Source organism: Oncorhynchus masou, chromosome 13 (genome assembly GCF_036934945.1).
Source record: "Oncorhynchus masou masou isolate Uvic2021 chromosome 13, UVic_Omas_1.1, whole genome shotgun sequence".
Classification (NCBI taxonomy): domain Eukaryota; kingdom Metazoa; phylum Chordata; class Actinopteri; order Salmoniformes; family Salmonidae; genus Oncorhynchus; species Oncorhynchus masou.
Window position 1 is genome coordinate 73,954,395 of NC_088224.1, and position 6,000 is coordinate 73,960,394.

The following is a 6,000-nucleotide window of genomic DNA, read 5'->3' on the forward strand; positions in this document are numbered from 1 at the left end:
TGGTCTGCCTATCTATGTGAGAAATGCAGACTCGGTCTCGACCTTTAAGTCATTACTGAAGACTCATCTCTTCAGTAGGTCCTATGACTGAGTGTAGTTTGGCCCAGGGGGGCGAAGGTGAACGACAAGGCACTGGAGCGGCGAACCGCCCTTGCTGTCTCTGCCTGGCTGGCTCCCCTCTCTCCACTGGGATTCTCTGCCTCAAACCCTATTAAGGGCGCTGAGTACCTGGCTTACTACTGCTCTTCCATGCAGTCCCGAGGAGGGATGCGTCACTTGAGTGGGCTCGTGAATTGGAGGAGATCTTCGTGGGCTATACTCAGCCTTGTCTCAGGGCAGTAAGTTGATGGTCTGTTGATATCCCTCTAGTGGTGTTGGGACTGTGCTTTGGCAAAGTGGGTGGCGTTATATCCTGCCTGGTTCGCCCTGTTTTGGGGGGTATCGTCGGATGGGGCTACAGTGTCCCCCGACCCACCCCTGTCTCAGTCTCCAGTATCTTTATGTTGTTGTTGTTGTTGAAAACTGTTTATTCAGTTTTACACACATAATAAGGCAACACAATAAACAATATAAATAATATACTCAAGTAGAAAACAAAAAAATAAGAATAAAAAGAATGCATACGAATAAAACACACTGTACTTTAGACAAGTTAAACACACTGAGCAGACCGGTACAGAAATTAAATGGCAATCTGTAGTTAAGAGACGCGGGATAGGGGTGGAGAAATGCAACTACTCACAGAGGGTCATGGTCATAGACTGATAATCCGCTGGACCAAAATGTAAGTTTACAATGTTTTTTGTAGTTTGTTTTGTGTAAACAAAATAAGAACATGGTAAAACAAGCTCACAATTTAGTCTCTGACAGGGCAAGAGGAATAAGGCATCCACAAGCCACATTCAATTAGAATCAATAGGCACATCACCAACCTCAATGTCCTCACAAAGACCCACAAAGATATTATCCTCCAACCAGTAAGTCACATGGGTGTCAAATACAGACTTATTTTTGTTTTTATAAGAATGCCATCAGAGGGTGGACTGTTCAAAGAAAGACCAGAATGGAGCACAATCATTCAACAGTTTGTAGTTTCCACGTGTATTGAATTTGTTCTAATTTCAGAGAGCACAACCCATCTCCCAACCAATATTTTAAAAGATGGGGGTTCTCCAGTTTTGGAGTATTAGCCATCGAGCTAAAATAGTTGTATAAGCAACAGTGAGAGTCCAGTATCTATGCTGCAATAGTCTATGTGCCGGGGGGCTAGGGTCAGTCTGTTAAATCTGGTGTAATTCACCTGTCTTATCTGGTGTCCTGTGTGCTCACTCTAATTCTCTCTCTCCCTCCCCTCCTAGAGGACCTGAGCCCTAGGATTATGCCTCAGGACTACCTGGCCTGATGACTCCTGTCTGTCCCCAGTCCGCCTGGTCTTGCTGCTGCTCCAGTTCAGTTTCAACCTTTCAGCCTGTGGCTAGGAAACCCTGACCTGTTTACCGGACGTGTTACCTTGTCCTGGACATGGTGTTCATTTTCTCTCTCTCTCTCTCTCTCTCTCTCTCTCTCTCTCTCTCTCTCTCTCTCTCTCTCTCTCTCTCTCTCTCTCTCTCCCTCTCTCTCCCTCTCTCTCTCTCATATATATATATACTGTATATACTGCTGTCTCAACCTCCGAATGCTATGAAAAACTCTTGAGCTGTTGACCTGTTGTACCCTCTACAACCACTGATTATTATTTGACCCTGCTGGTCTATTAATGTTTGCTGTGTTTCTGTATAACACTTTGTGACATCTGCTGTTGTAAAAAAAAGGACTTTATAAATACATATGATTGATTGATTGATTGATTTGATCTCTCTTTACTTAGCTCCGTTCATCTTTACCTCGATCCTGACTATTCTCCCAGTACCTGCCTCTGAAAAATATCCCGCAGCATGATGCTGCCACCACCATGCTTCACTGTAGGAATGGTGCCCTGTTTCCTCCAGAAGGGACTCTTTGGCATTCAGGAGTGCTGCAGAGATGGTTGTCCTTCTGGAAGGTTCTCCCATCACCACAGAGGAACTCTGGATCTCTGTCGAAGTGACCATCGGGTTCTTGGTCACCACCCTGACCAAGGCCCTTCTCCCCCGATTTCTTAGTTTGGCCGGGCGGCCAGCTCTAGGAGGAGTCATGATGGTTCCAAACATCTTCCGTTTAAGAATGATGGAGGCCACTGTGTTCTTGGGGACCTTCAATGCTGCAGAAATGTTTTGGTACCCTTCCCCAGATCTGTGCCTTGATCAAATCCTGTCTCGGAGTTCTACAGACAATTCCTTCGAACTCGTGGCTTGGTTTTTGCTCTGACATGCATTATCAACTGTGGGACCTTAAACAGACAGCTGTGTGCCTTTCAAAATCCTGTCCAATCAATTGAATTTACCACTAGTGGACTCCAAATAAGAAACATCTCAAGGATGATCAATGGAAACAGGATGCACCTGAGCTCAATTTTGAGTCTCATAGCAAAGGGTCTGAATACTTGTGTAAATGTCTATTTTTTTCCATTTTAAAATTAGGCTGTAACATAACAAACTGTGGAAAAAGTGAAGGGCTCTGAATACTTTCTGAGTTATTGTTTAATAATCATTTTGAAATACTCCTATCATTCTAGTATTGTCACGTCTACTTCCGCTCCACCTCTACGGCGCTTGTCGTCGCCAGTTTACTTACTTTCTTTCATTGTCCAGTAGTCCAAGGCACAATCCTAGTCATATCTGCAACCCATGCTAGTTGTTGCATCTTTAGATCTCCCATTTTTCTACATTTATAAGAATATTTTCATCTCTTTCACACGAAACTGCTGGCATGTGCAGTGCACTTTTGACATTGGTGTTTTCCCGCTAATTGTAACGGCGTTCTTCGTTTGTCGCCAGAAAGTCGGACCGAAATGCAGCGTGTTGGTTACTCATGTCTTTAATGAAACAAATGACGATACATGAAATAACTTATAAATACAAAAACAACAAACGGAACGTGAAAAACCTATACAGCCTGTCTGGTGAACACTAACACAGAGACAGGAACAATCACCCACGAAATACAAAGTGAAACCCAGGCTACCTAAATACGGTTCCCAATCAGAGACAACGAGAATCACCTGACTCTGATTGAGAACCGCCTCAGGCAGCCAAGCCTATACAACACCCATACTCAGCCGCAATCCCAAATACTACAAACCCCAATACGAAAATACAATATATAAACCCATGTCACACCCTGGCCTAACCAAATATATAACGAAAACACAAAATACAATGACCAAGGCGTGACAGAACCCCCCCCTAAGGTGCGGACTCCCGGACGCACCTCAAAACCATAGGGATGGTCCGGGTGGGCGTCTGTCCATGGTGGCGGTTCCGGCTCGGGACGTGGACCCCACTCCATAAATGTCATAGTTCCTCCCCTTCGCGTCCTGGGATGATCCACCCTCGCCGCCGACCATGGCCTAATAGTCCTCACCCAGAACCCCACTGAACTGAGGAGCAGCTCGTGACTGAGGGGCAGCTCGGGACTGAGGCAGCTCGGGACTGATGGGAAGCTCGGGACTGAGGGGCAGCTCGGAACTGAGGGGCAGCTCGGGACTGAGAGAAAGCCCAGCACTGAGAGGAAGCCCAGTACTGAGAGGAAGCCCAGTACTGAGATGAAGCCCAGCCAGGCAGTTGAATCCGGCAGATCCTGGCTGACTGGCGGATCTGGAAGAGTCTGGTTGACTGGCGGATCTGGAAGAGTCTGGTTGACTGGCAGATCTGGAAGAATCTGGCTGACTGGCAGATCTGGAAGAGTCTGGTTGACTGGCAGATCTGGAAGAGTCTGGCTGACTGGCAGATCTGGAAGAGTCTGGCAGACTGGCAGATCTGGAAGAGTCTGGCTGACTGGCAGATCTGGAAGAGTCTGGCTGACTGGCAGATCTGGAAGAGTCTGGCTGACTGGCAGATCTGGAAGAGTCTGGTTGACTGGCAGATCCTGGCAGACTGACGGCTCTGGCTGCTTCATGCTGACTGACGGCTCTGGCTGCTCCATGCTGACTGGCGGCTCTGGCTGCTCCATGCAGATTGACAGCTCTGGCGGCTTCTTGCAGACTGACAGCTCTGACTGTTCCATGCAGACTAACAGCTTTGGCAGCTCCTTGCAGACCGGCAGCTCCTTGCAGACTGGCAGCTCCTTGCAGACTGGCAGCTCCATGCAGACTGGCAGCTCCATGCAGACTGGCAGCTCTAGCTGCTCCATGCAGACTGGCAGCTCTGGCTGCTCCATGCAAACTGGCAGCTCCTTGCACACTGACAGCTCAGGCTGCTCTGAACAGGCAGGAGGCTCCGGCAGCGCAGGAGAGAAGAAAGGCTCCGACAGCGCTGAATAGGCGGGAGACTCCGACAGCGCAGGAGAGGGAGAAAGCGCTGGCTGCGCTGAACAGGCGAGGCGCACTGAAGGCCTGGTGCTTGGTACTGGAACTGGTGATACTGGATCAAGGACACGCACAGGAAGCCTGGTGCAGGGAGCTGCCATCGGAGGACTGGTGTGTGAAGGTGGCACAGGATGGACTGGACCGTGAAGGTGTACTGGAGAGCCTGAGAGCAGGACTGGCACAGGACGTGCAAGGCTAGGTAGGTACACAGGAGGCCTAGTGCGTGAGGCTGGCACATTTTTCACCAGCCGACTAACACGCACCTCAGGACTAGTATGGAGCGCTGACCCAGGTGCCATTAAATCCCCGACACGCTCCGTCGGACGAATCTTGTACCTAAAGCACCAAACTAGCAACTCCCTCATTACTCTCTCCTCCAATTTCCCAATTAACTCCTTCACAGTCTCTGCTTCGCTCACCTCCAACACCGGTTCTGGTCTCCTCCTTGGCTCCTCACGATAAACAGGGAGAGTTGGCTCAGGTCTGTCTCCTGACTCAGCCACTCTCCCTCTGAGCCCCCCCCAAGAAATTTTTGGGGCTGATTTTCGGGTTTCGCTCTGCGCCGCCGTGTCTTTCTTTTCGACTCCATTCTCCTATAGCCCTCTTCGCACTGCTCCAGCAAATCCCAGGCGGGCTCCGGCACTCTCTCTGGGTCGGCCGCCCACCTGTCTATTTCTTCCCACGTCGTATACTCCAAGCCTCTGCGGTACATAACGTCCTCCCTTCGCTGCTCCAGCTGCCTGTTAACACGCTGCTCGGTCCGTGTGTGGTGGGTGATTCTGTAACGACGTTCTTCGTTTGTCGAAAGAGAGTCGGACCGAAATGCAGTGTGTTGGTTACTCATGTCTTTAATGAAAAAAATGACGATACATGAAATAACTTATAAATACAAAAACAACAAACGGAACGTGAAAAACCTATACAGCCTGTTTTTTTTCTATAAAAATTAATTTATTATCATCAATACAACTCATTCTTTACAACTCATAATTTACATACATACTCAAATAATGGTATTTTTAATTAAACTAATTAAACTAAACATAAACCCCAAACAAAACCTCAGGGGAGCATCTTCCCTCCCCGTCACCCAACAAAATACCTTCCCCTATCTCCCTGTCCCTAATCTATCCTCTTACAAATCTAAATGACACCCAGCCCTAAACCCCCCTTCCACCTCTCCCGAGCAGCATGCTGCCCCCACTTCCTCTCCTCCCTCTTCATCCTACCCCTCAAATCTCCTTCCACTCTCCTCACTATCCCTTCCACCCCCCAATCTCTCCCTGTCTTCTCCATGTTCAGCCTTGCTTCCCACAGCCCCCGTTTAAAGAGACTAATGAGAAGCCAGAGAAGAAACCTGTCCCTATCCGTCCCTCTCGCTCTCCCTACACCCCTCTCTAACCTGGCCCACGTCAATACAAAATCCCCCTTTACCAAACCTAACAACACCCGTGCCCTAGCCCATACTACTCCAGCAAAGGCACAGTCCCAAAAGACATGGCGCACAGTCTCCTCCCTGCCACAAGAAGATCTTGGACAGGTGGGGGATTGCACTA